Below are 13,888 nucleotides of genomic sequence, written 5' to 3'. Positions count from 1 at the left end.
ACTGTGCGCCTCCCATAGTCTGTTCTGGACTTGGGGACTGTGAAGAGACCTCTTGTGGCATGTCTTGTGGGGTATGCATGGGTGTGTCCGAGCTGTGGCCAGTAGTTAAACAGACGGCTCGGTGCATTCAACATGTCATACATCTCATGAATGTCATCTGTTACAAGCAAGTTATTGACTTCATGGACCTTGTTTCTCAGGCTGCATATGTTAATATGAGCTATTTTTAGCACTTTTCTGGGTTGCTTGATTGTTTTTAATGCTTTACTGGGAAGATTATCAGAAGTAGACTTGCTCATGTTATTTATATTGGAACTGATAGTGCAGGGTGAGCTGCACAAAGTGGTCTTCCTACTAGGGCCTCAGTGCTAACAGTGCTCATGATTACTGCATACAATAGCTGTAGGATAAACAGAGCTATTCTGTGCAATTAGGGGCACATACATTTAGTTACTTACATTGTATTTGCCAATGCCCCTAGGATCATCTACATTTGACGCAGCATTATGACGACTCATTTTCAGAATGGTAGGGATTAACTGAGCTGGTCTTGGATCATTGAAAAGTCCTTGTTTCAATGCAGCCTTGAAATGCGTGGACAGAATCCAGGAGCCAAGATGATTTGGATGGACTTCGTCAATCCTGTAGAGTATCTTCTGTTTCCAGAAGGTGTCAAAGTTATCTATAAAAGTTACTCCAGTAATCTATTAGCCAGATGTGTGATGCCAGCAGTCTGCTGAATCTTTCACACATGGAACTGGACCTGAAATGATTGACCGTTTTTTTGAGTATTTTAAAGCTAAAATCAGTTCTTTAAAATTCATTTGATGGATGGGGTTAAGTCTGAATTTCTTGATGTACCTACATAAAGGTGTACCACAGGTTGATTTTGGTACCTTTTCTCTCACTATTTATATAAACACCATTGGTCAATCTGTTAATTGTATTTTATTTCATCTACTGTATATGTGGATGATACTATTATGTATGCTATTGCCTTGGCTGTTGATCTGGTTGTGTCAAAACTACAGTCCGATTTTATAGATATGCAGGAATCCCTTGCTGATTTTTAAATGTGTGCTTAATACAGGCAAAACAAAATACATGTTGTCTAGGTGTTTGTATGTCTATGGCTGCCTAGATTGGTTCTCAATTAGAGGCAGCTGTGGTTTATTGTCTCTGATTGAGAGCCATATTTAAGGCAGCCATAGGCATTTGGGTTTTGTGGGTAATTGTCTATGTTGWACGTTTGWTGCTTGTCTATGCARTTACGTCGTTAGCTTCACGGTCGTTTGTTGTTTTGTTTAGTTTGTATTCAGTGTTCGTTTCGTGTTTTTCCCTTCTCTGAATAAAAGAGAATGTATTTTGCACACGCTGCGCCTTGGTCCTCTCTCTCTCCGCAAGACGATCGTGACAACTTGTGAACCTTTGGATGCCATCTACCATAGTGCCCTTTGTTTTGTTACCGGTGACAGTTTTGATACTCATCCCTGCATCCTATATAAAAAAATTCTCGACATTACTCCCTTTTTGTTTACAAGGCCCTACTTCATCAACGTCTGTCTTATCTAACTTTGCTGTTGAAGTATAGACACCTGAGTTGCCTAACCCGTTCACAGGATTGGTTAACGCTTGAGGTTCCTAGGGTCTCCACAGAGCTAGGCTTTTAGTTTTAATGCACTGTATTGCAGGAACAAAATTCTAAATACATTTCATCTTGATATTCTGGTGCCGTTCGGGCAATTTAAATGATTGATTAAGGAATTATTTGTGTAGGAATGAAACAGTTTTTCTTGGTGATTTGGGATGATTTATCTGTGCTTCCCATTACTTTCTTTTTGTATTTTAATGTGTATATGTTTGGGTATAACTATGAAATTACTGTTGCTTCTGCACTGATAAAGTTTGATCATAAAGTTACTAGTCCCATCCCCCATGTCAAACACTTGAATTCAGGAGGCAGGATTATTAAGTTTGTTTTGTGACATGATAAAATCCTCTCATTTTAATACACCAACGGGAACTTCTTATTCTCTTATGTAATTTAAATATGCCTGGTAACCATCATCGCAGAAGGTGTGTCCGCAGAGGGGCATGGTTTACATACTGTAGCTATGTAGATAGTCTAATGGTGCCAAAATTTGAATGCAGCATGTCAGGAAATATAATTAGAGGTTTCCCCGATTCATCTAGGACAAATATACTTATAGGTTTCCGCTTTCATCTGTATCTGATGATAGCTAGTTACTGGCTAGCTAAGTTTTCAGCCAGCATGGAACAAAAGCGGGTGAATAGTTAACCAAAACTCTGACAGTTGTCACGTCATTACATCAAGAGACATACTTCTCTTGATACAAACTTGATACAAACTTCTTGACATCATTGATATATGAATATCGTCTGACAGTCAGCGAATTCAGAAAGTATTCACACCCCATTTTTTTGTGTCACTGGCCTACACACAATACAATACCCCATAAATTAAATTGTGTTTTTTGAAGAAAAAAAAAATCTACCTATCAGAGAACTTCAACGGCAGAGCCTCCATCCAATCACATACGTTCACCAAGTCAATTTGGCCACCAGAGGCAGATTGTTAAACCATCCAACTGCTTGGTTTAATTTATTACCTGTGATCTAAGTTGAGTGTGCCAATCTATTTTATATATTTTAATGGAAGCCTCTCCAACATAATCAAAATCAAATCAAACTTTATTTGTCACATGCACCGTGAAATGCTTACTTACAAGCCCTTAACCAACAGTGCAGTTCAAGAAGGAGTTATGAAAATAGTTACCAAATAAGCTAAAGTAAAAAATGTAAAGTAACACAATAAAATAACAATAATGAGGCTATATACAGGGGGTACAGGTACCGAATCAATGTGCTAGGGTACAGGTTAGTTGAGGTAATTTGTACATGTAGGTGGGGTGAAGTGACTATGCAGACATAATAAACAGCGAGTAGCAGCAGTGTAAAAAACAAATGGAGGGGGAGGGGAGGTGTCAATGTAAATAATCTGGTGGCCATTTGTTTAATTGTTCAGCAGTCTTATGGTTTGGGGGTAGAAGCTGTTAAGGAGCCTTTTGGTCATAGACTTGGTGATCCTATACCACTTGCTGTGTGGTAGCAGACAAAACAGCCAATGACTTGGGTGACCGGAGTCTGCAACAATTTTTGGGGGCTTTCCTCTGACTCCGCCTAGTATATAGGTCCCGGATAGCAGGAAGCTTGGCCCCAACGATGTCCTGGGCGTATGGCCCAGTACATCGTTCTGTAGCCCCTTACATGCCGAGCAGTTACCATACCAGGCGGTGATGCAACTGGTCAGGATGCTCTCGATGGTGCAGCTGTATAACTTTTTGAGGATCTGGGGACCCATGAGAATCTTTTCAGTCTCATGAGGGGGAAAAGGTGTTGTCGTGCCCTCTTCACGACTGTCGTGGTGTGTTTTGACAATGATAGTTCGTTGGTGATGTGGACTCCAGGGAACTTGAAACTCTCGTCCCGCTCCAATACAGCCCCATCGATGTTAATGGGGGCCTGTTCGGCCCGCCTATTCCTGTAGTCCATGATCAGCTCCTTTGTCTTGCTCACGTTGAATGAGAGATTGCTGTCCTGGCACCACACTGCCAGGTCTCTGACCTTTTCCCTATAAGCTGTCTCACCGTTGTCGGTGATCAGGCCTACAGTGGTTCCTCCTTTAAAAATTGCGTCATACTGCGGCACACCTTGCGTGCTGCCGCAGCATTCTGTGGCACGTCATTTAATTCTCACCCATTTTTCTGTTACTGCAAGTTATTGCTAGTTTGACCACCAGAGGGCATCTTTGAGAAGCATTTGACAGTATTCCGTATTTGCATTACCAGAGAACTTATAACCTTATTTGTAATAACATAGTATATGGGATTGATTTTAAGAAATGTGGCTTAATTAATTTGATTAATATTATGGTGTTTCTATTCAGAGAAAAATGAAAAACAAAACCCTCAAGGTTTAAGATGGAATGCAAAATATGGCGCTGTACAACATGACGGTCGGGAGTAGGCTACAGGATCGGAGGATTCTAAATTGTTTGCCTTCATTAGACAACTTTGTTCCAATATTCCTGTAAATCAGTGATATTTATTCCCATAGTAATTCGGTATGGATCCATAACTAAATCAACATCTGCATTTTGAAAGAGTATTACTTTATTAACAAAATGTGTTTTTGTTTATTAGGCTACCGTGCAGTCTACAATACATACTGTAGTAAACATGGGAAAGTGCCTAATTCCTTACATAAGGGAGAGCAGGCCATGTCTGTACTACAGAATGTGGGGCAAGTGGGAGACCGGGGTTCAAATTCCCGTTAGGGAGGAAAGAGTAGGCTGTCCTTGTAAATAAGATTTTGTTCTTAACTGAGTCCATATGTGTTATTTCATAGTTGGGATGTCTTCACTAAATGAATACCTAAGGGGCATTTTCCGTTAGGATCTGTGAGAATATCTCATGGGCTTTTATATAATTCTAAATTAATTCATAATAATAATCGCTTTGTTTAAAGAGTAACAATATTTTGGAGATTTCGTTTTCATTTAACCTATAGTGAGTGAGAAAAAGGAAATTCTTGAACATGTGTTGAGACATTCTCACTAATTTGAAAATATAGCCAGTACAACGTGACGGTCGGGAGTAGGCTACAGGATTGGAGGATTCTCAATTGTTTGCCTTCATTAGACATTACTCAACACTAGCGAGACTCATTTCTTCTGTGGTAGGCCTACAGTATATCGAAAATATTTTTTCCAACTTCATGACTCTATGCCAATAATTACATTTAGAGGATTGGAGGACTCAAAATTAATATTTAAGGGGCATTTTCCATTTAGATATTCTCACAGATCCTAAGGTGCTTTTATATATAGGAAGGCATTACGAAGGACACCAAAAATTCTGAAATTTCCATCCCCAATTACATAATTTTCCGTCAATACAGAACTGCTAAAGGGGGCGGAATTGCAATCTACTGTAGAGATAGCCTGCAGAGTTCTCTCATACTATCCAGGTCTATGCCAAAACAGTTCGAGCTTCTACTTTTAAAGATCCATCTCTCCAGAAATAAGTCCCTCATTGTTGTCGCTTGTTATAGACCCCCCTCAGCTCCCAGGTGTGCCCTGGACACCATATGTGAATTGATTGCCCCCCATCTATCGTCAGATTTTGCACTGCTAGGTGACCTAAATTGGGATATGCTTAACACACCGGCCGTCCTACAAATCTAAGCTAGATGCCCTCAATCTTACACAAATTGTCAAAGAACCTACCAGGTACAACCCCAAATCCGAAAACATGGGCACCTTCATAGATATCATCCTGACCAACTTCCCTCTAAATACACCTCTGCTGTTTTCAACTAGGATCTCAGCAATCACTGCCTCATTGCCTGCGTCCGTTATTGGTCTGCGGTCAAACGACCACCCCTCATCACTGTCAAACGCTCCCTAAAACACTTCTGCGAGCAGGCTTTTCTAATCGACCTGGCCCGGGTATCCTGAAAGGATATTGACCTCATGCCGTCAGTAGAGGATGCCTGGTTGTTGTTTAAAAGTGCTTTCTTCACCATCTTAAATAAGCATGCCCCTTTCAAAAAATGTTGAACTAAGAACAGATATAGCACTTGGTTCACTCCAGACTTGACTGCCCTTGACCCTGTGGCGTACTGCACTAGGATCGAATAGTCCCTGCGATATGCAGCTTTTCAGGGAAGTCAGGAACCAATACACACAGTCAGTTAGGAAAGCAAAGGCTAGCTTTTTCAAACAAAAATGTCCATCCTGCAGCACTAATTCCAAAAAGTTTTGGGACACTGTAAAGTCCATGGAGGATAAGAGTACCTCCTCCCAGCTGCCCACTGCACTGAGACTAGGAAACACTGTCACCACTGATAAATCCACGATAATTGAGAATTTCAATAAGCATTTCTCTACGGCTGGCCATGCTTTCCAACTGGCTACCCCAACCCCGGCCAGCAGCTCTGCACCCCCCGCAGCAACTGGCCCAATCCCCTCCACTTCTCCTTCACCCAAATCCAGACAGCTGATGTTCTGAAAGAGCTACAAAATCTGGATCCTTACAAATCAGCCGGACTAAACAATCTGGACCCTCTCTTCCTAAAATTATCCATTGTTGCCATTGTTGCAACCCCTATTGCTAGTCTGTTCAACCTCTCTTTTGTATCGTCTGAGATTCCTAAAGATTGGAAAGCTGCCGCGGTCATTCCCCTATTCAAAGAGGGAAACACTCTAGACACAAACTGTTACAGACCTATATCCATCCTGCCCTGCCTTTCTAAACTCTTCGAAAGCCAAGTGAACAAACAGACCACGGGTCACGGGTGCCCCTCAGCTATGCTCAAGGTCCTAAACGATATCATAACCGCCATTGATAAAAGACAGTACTGTGCAGCCGTCTTCATCGACCTGGCCAAGGCTTTTGACTGTCAATCACCGTATTCTTATCGGCAGACTCAACAGCCTTGGTTTTTCTAATGACTGACTAGCCTGGTTCACTAAGTACTTCTCAGATAGAGTTCAGTGTGTCAAATCGTAGGGCCTGTTGTCCAGACCTCTAGCAGTCTCTATGGGGGTGCCAGAGGGTTTAACTCTCGGGCCGACTCCTTTCTCTGTACATATCAACGATGTCGCTCTTCTTCTCTGTATATATCAATGACGTCGCTGTGGGTGATCCTTTGATCCACCTCTACGCAGACGACACCATTCTGTATACATCTGGCCCTTCTTTGGACACTGTGTTAATAACCCTCCAAACGAGCTTCAACGCCATACAACATTCCTTCTGTGGCCTCCAACTGCTCTTAAATGCATGTAAAACTAAATGCATGCTCTTTAACCGATTGCTACCCGCACCCACCCGCCCGACTAGCATCACTACTCTGGACGGTTCTGACTTAGAATATGTGGACAACTATAAATACCTAGGTGTCTGGCTAGATTGTAAACTCTCCTTCCAGACTCACATTAAGCATCTCCAATCCAAAGCTAAATCTAGAATTGGCTTCCTATTTCGCAACAAAGCATCCTTCACTCATGCTGCCAAACTGACTATCCTACCAATCCTTCACTTCGGCGATGCCATTTACAAAATAGCCTCCAACACTCTACTCTACCCGTTTTGTCACCAAAGCCCCATATACTACCCACCACTGCGACCTCTCGTTGGCTGGTCCTTCCTACATATTCATCACCAAACGCACTGGCTCCAGGTCATCTATAAGTCTTTGCTAGGTAAAGCTCCGCCTTTTCTCAGCTCACTGGTCACCATAGCAACACCCACCCGTAGCGCATGCTCCAACAGGTAAATTTCACTGGTCATCCCCAAAGCCAACACCTTCTTTGGCCGCCTTTCCTTCCAGTTCTCTGCTGCCAATGACTGGAACGAATTGCAAAAATTACTGAAGTTGGAGACTTATATCTCCCTCACTAACTTTAAGCGTCAGCTGTCAGAGCAGCTTACCGATCGCTGCAGCTGTACACAACCCATCTGTAAATAGCCCATCCAACCAACCAACTACACCTCATCCCCATATTTGTTTTTCTGCTCTTTTGCACACCAGTATTTCTACTTGCTCTTCCTCATCTGCACATATATCACTCCACTGTAAATTGCTATATTATAATTACTTTGCCACTATTGGCCTATTTATTGCCTTACCTCCTTACTTCATGTATACAGATTTTTCTATTGTGTTATTGACTGTACATTTGTTTATCCCATGTGTAACTCTGTGTTTTTGTCGCACTGCTTTGCTTTATCTTGGCCAGGTCGCAGTTGTAAATGAGAATTTGTTCTCAACTGGCCTACCTAGTTAACCTTTCTGGCGCAGGCGTACTGCTAGCGATCCACCTCGACAACATCGGTGAAATTGCAGAGCGCCAAATTCAAAATACAGAAATAGTCATAATAAACATTCATAAAAAATACACTCGGTCACGTGGGCAAACCAGCTCTGCATTCTTCCTCAGTCAACAGACAAAGGTCTCAGTCTTCTTCATTTTTCAGAAAAAAAGCCTGAAACAATGTCTAAAGACTGTTGACATCTAGTGGGAGGCATAGGAACAGCAATCTGGGTCCTAACCCATTAGAAACTCTATAGGCATTCAATTGAAAATACCCACATCAAAAAAATCCCACTTCCTGGATGGATTTTTCTCAGGTTTTTGCCTGCCATATCAGTTCTGTCATACTCACAGACATTATTTTAACAGTTTTGGAAACTTTAGAGTGTTTTCTATCCAAATTATATGCATATCCTAGCTTCTGGGCCTGAGTAACAGGCAGTTTACTTTGGGCACGCTTCTCATGCAGACGTCGAAATACTGCCCCCAAGCCATAAAAATAAAGTTGTAAATTAATTAACTTCTTTGGGATAGGGGGGGCGCTGTTTTCACTTTGTAAAAAATCGTTCCCAAATTAAACTGCCTCGTACTCAATTCTTGCTCATACAATATGCATATTATTATTACTATTGGATATAAAACACTCTCAAGTTTCTAAAACCGTTTGAATTATATCTGTGAGTAAAACAGAACTCATTTTGCAGCAAACTTCCTGTTAGGAAGTGAAAAATCTGAAATCGAGACTCTGTTCCAGGGCCTTCCTATTCATTTGCTTCAAATCTATGGATATACATGCACTTCATACGCCTTCCACTAGATGTCAACAGGCAGTGAGAGGTGAAATGGGGTGTATAGCTTGATCTGAGGTCAAAAGAGAGCTCTTGGAATGACATGACCCCAATTTCCTTTGTTCAGCAAGGCGCGGGAAGGAACTCTGGATTGCCTTCTGAAAAGCTTTCGTTATAGACGGCTAATATCTCCGGCTTTGATTTTATTTGATAAATGTGATAATATCATCGTAAAGTATGTTTTTTCAATATAGTTTAATCAGATTATTGATTTTTTTTTCATTCCCGACAGGAAAAATCGCAGAATTCGACCAGGAAAAGGACATTCTAAACCAAACAACGATTGTTCTGGACAAAGACCCCTTGTACAAGATTCTGATGGAAGCTCAGCAAAAGTAGGAACCATTTATGAGTTATTGTATTTCTGTCGAAAATGTTTAGTATTATTTTTCCGCCCTTGGCGTGCTTCCATAACAGTAAGCTGTATGTCGTACTAAAGTTATTAGAATTCTAAACTAACGCGATTGCATGAACTAGTGTATCTTTCATTTGCTATGTGTATTTTTGTAAAGTTTATGATGAGTTATTTGGTCAGATTAGATGAGTATCAGATCGTCCTGGAAAATAGTTGCTACGTTTTCACAATGTATAACCATGGATTTCAGCTCTAAATATGCACATTTTCGAACAAACCATATATGTATTTGGTAATATGATGTTATAGAGATCATCTGATGAAGATGTGAAGGTAGTGAATAAATGTATATTCTTGCTGTTTTTTTCGCTATCGCTACCGTTGGGTTGAATGAATGCGGTTTGCCTGGCTACTTGTAGTAAGCTAATAAATGCTATAGTTGTTTTCGCTGTAAAACAAACACACAACCAACAACAAAAAAATCTGAAATATGGCTGGATTCACAAGATTCTTTCATTGCTGTACACGCATTATTTCATAAATGTTTTATGATGAGTATTTAGTATTTCACGTTGGTCTCTGTAATTGTTCTACCTGCTTCGGTGCTATTTGTGTTGTAGCTCAATGTAACTATGATTTAACCTGAAATAGCACATTTTTCGAACAAAACATAGATTTATTGTATAACATGTTATAAGACTGTCATCTGATGAAGTTGTTTCTTGGTTAGTGACTAATTCTATCTCTATTTGGTCGGTTTTGTGCAAGTACCTGTGCTGTGAAAAATCTGTGCTTTTTTATATGGGGTGAGCTAACAATAATATACGTGTTGTTTCGCTGTAACTTAACTCGGCTTGATATAGTCACAAGATGTTTATCTTTCATTTGCTGTATTGGACTTATTAATGTGTGAAAGTTAAATATTTCCCAAAAATATTTTTTGAATTTCGCGCGCTGCCTTTTCAGTGGAATGTGGGCGGACCCCGGGGCTAGACAGGTTAATGATAATAATCACTTTGTTTAAAAAGTAACTATATTTTGGCGATTTAGTTTTAATTTAACCTGGAGTGAGAAAAAGGCAAAAAAAAGCAGACATCACTTGTGTATATTCAGTCACCACATATCTCAAGAATATCATGGCATATTTGAACAAGTAATTCGTTATGGATCCATATCTAAATAAACATCAGCATTTTGAAAGAGTATTTTTATCATTATTTTTGATAACTGTGTTAAGGGTGGAGTTTTGGGCGGGTTGAGGAAAGGCAAGACTTTCAGGTTACAATAGGCTTTAAGTATACAGCAGATTGCTGATTGTCCTCACTTTGATTATACTGTAGCACCATGACCAGGATCTCTATATATTTAAGTGAGCAGATTAGGGCTTTCAGGAGGAACGGAAAATCTACTGGAGACATTTCAAAAATACTGGTAGACTTGGGATTTTGGTCACGGACAGCGCTATCCTCAAATACTATCATCAGATGCCTGTTTTACGCCAAACTCAAAAGTCCAGGAAAATGAACAGGTACAGTATGCTACGATACTTTAATGCAGGCCTAATAATGCTAAAAATAATGCTTAAATAAATCGACTGCTGGTCTTTACTGTATGCTGCACATTTTCACAATGTATTTCATTTCCAGCGAGACTATTCAAGGCATCGACTCACTGATGAATGAAGACAGTTGAAGAAACTTGCGTGGACATACGGAAACGCTCGGTAAGAAATGTTATACATATATATATATATATATATATATATATATATATATATATATTATCAGAACATTAATCATGTGTGTTCGACTTGTTTTGTACTGTTCTGTAGTTTCGGCCCAATGATTCGTCTGACAAACAAAGAACTTTGCGCCCTGCAGGCCCAGGCATGGATCAAAGCTGGCGAGACATTCATTAATGTCATCTTCACAGACGAATCAACCATGGCCCTTGAACAATTTGCTTAAAGAAAAACGGAAGACGATAAAGAGAGCCGAGTCCCAAGCATCTGCTCAAACTCTATGTGTGGGGGGCAATTTCTCGCCAGGGACCAGGCCCATATTTGATTTTTGGCTATTTACAAAGCAAAAGGTACATGAAATATTGTAGCCTACACCTCATGGACTGTTATGTGTTCCACAATAATTCACTCTTGCCTCCTTTTTCAGGTATCATGGCTCATGATTTCTTTGAGGAAGAAATTATCAAAAGATATGCTGGACCCTATGTCAGAGTGTTTCTGGGTACACATCGTTTCCTTCAAAGTAGGATTATAGCAATATTTTGTTACGTTTAGGCCTATTTACATGTATATTTCTATTATTGTACCTAATTTTGTCTGTTAGGCTAAATGTATTTTTTTATTCTCCAAATACAGACAATGACCCAAAACACACTGCTGCCTGGGTTTGCATTGCAAATGAGGGCATAAACTGGGTCAAGACTCCAGCAGAGTAAGTAGACCTTTATAAAGTAAAATAAAGGTAAAATAAAAATAAATAAATAAAAGACCTACAACACCTTCGGTAGACCTACAGTATATCTACAAATATTTTTTTCATCTCTACAAGTAGGTCTCCTGATTTAAACCCGATCAAACTTGTTTGGTATGAACTGAAAACATTCATCCGTAACTCTGCCAAGCCGACGAGCAAAGATAAACTGGTCAAGGCCATAAAGATGTTTTGGCTAGAGAAATTGATGATATAAACAATGCAACAAATACACTGATCATCTCAGCAAGGTTTTACCTGTGGTCGTGGAGCTGGCTGGAAGTGCGACTAAAATGTAGTTTATATAAACATCCGCATTTGAATGTCTTTTTTCTCTTCATTTTATTTCATTAACAAAAGCATAAAGATGTTGCTGAATAAATACTGTACTGCTGTTTTGAGTGAGAAATGTAACACTTGAGATTACTTAAACATCGAATACATTGCAAGTTGAGGGATTTTCACAACAGTAGCCGGGTTATAAAAAGTATATTGTCCTGCTAATAGGAAACATTTGCATGATGGGCTACACCTGCTACAGTTGTGAAAAACAAGTAATTGAAAACCTGTTTTCAAAATGCCTACAGTTATCCATCACCACTATAAATAAAAACACAGCATCATGTTCACATCTTGTTTACATTCTTTATTGTGTCACAAATAATTTGTATCTACCTTTCCAATTACTTTTAGAGTTTGGGATTTACACATGTGCTCTTTTAATTATTAGTTACATTGTTTTAGTTCAAACATGCAGACTTTTTTTCTTAAAATGATTGTTTTATATAGGATGCTACATTTTTGACCAGTTGCAATTGTAAGCCTCATAGCCTACCTCAGCCAGTTAAGTTATTTTATATAGGTCTAGGCTCCGAAGAAATACACTCCAATTAAGCCCTCTTGTTGTTTGTAAAATCAAATTAAAATGAAGATTATTGTTGAAGTGAATTGCTCGACTGGTGTAGGTTTTCTCCATCTGTTGGTGTGCAATACTTGCATAACAAGCTAGCTATATTTTCAGCACCAGCCTACCCCAGCACCAGCCTACCTTGGGCCAATGAAGTCCTACCCCGGCCAAACACGCTAGACCAATTGTGCGCCGCCCTATGGCACTCCCAATCATGGTCGGATGTGATACAGATAAATATATTTTTTTCAGAACATTAACCGTGTGTAGGTAGATACGTGTGTAGGTAGATGTGGAAAGATAGATACAAATTATTTTTTGCAAGTTGGGGGGGGTTTCACACCTAGCTCGGCTATTAGACAATTCTTTAGTAAAGGTTGAATAGTCTATTGTTCAGCAAATAGCCCATCCTGCTACTCTTGTGAAAAACTAATAATAATACTTTGCCTCCGTTCCACATGTTAAAGATTCCAATTGATAAAGTGTTTTTAGCCACAATTGGCCCCAACCCCAATTAATACATTTGGGCACAGTCGATAGCGTCCTGGACAGGCTAGAATGTTGAGGTTTCGAAACCTGCTCCCTGCTTGTTTCATTACATTATTATGCAGGTCTCAGAGCAAATAATCTGGATTGTTACTCCCATCTCATTCCTCGCTCTCTTCCACGCGTGATTCAGAACGCTTGTGGGCATGCTGGCAGGATGTACTGTTTTTTTATTCTGTATATATGAATTACAAAATCATGTTTCTAGTCTATTGCATAGTTACAATGTGTAATCATTGATGTCCTAGGAGCAGGAGTGGTAAACACTGTTGAAGTGTATCATTGTAATACATACATGCAGACACAGCATCATTCACAGAATGGAGTTTGATACACCTGGTATTGGATATGACAGAAAAAACTGGGACAATAGGGATTTTCGTAAATTAACTTTATGACAAAAAAATATGCACAATCATTTGTCTCTACACACGTACCATCACACGGGTGTGATCATTCTACAGTGGTCCCTGAAGCGTACGATCACACCCGTGAGATCAGAACGGCCAGTTGTGAATGACGCAACAAAACTATTTACACAAACACAGTCCTTACAAAGTTATGTAGAGAATGTGAGCAGTTTATTTTTGGATGCAATGTTCAGATATTCACAGAAGTATCTATAGCATTACACAATCATCCTAACCGGAAAAATGTAGGCTACATTTGTCCTAGCGCTAACTGAGGAAAGATTGACGCAACACAAGCGGTCATATTTTCTAACTCTCGGCTGACATGAACTACAATATGAATTAGCTAATAGCAATTACTATGTATAATTAATCACATCATGGGTGAGCTCACCGTTGATCAAAATAATTGAGTAAAACACTTTCTAGA

Source organism: Salvelinus sp. IW2-2015, linkage group LG3, assembly GCF_002910315.2.
Source record: "Salvelinus sp. IW2-2015 linkage group LG3, ASM291031v2, whole genome shotgun sequence".
Taxonomy (NCBI): Eukaryota; Metazoa; Chordata; class Actinopteri; order Salmoniformes; family Salmonidae; genus Salvelinus; species Salvelinus sp. IW2-2015.
Note: the sequence above shows the minus strand (reverse complement) of the source record.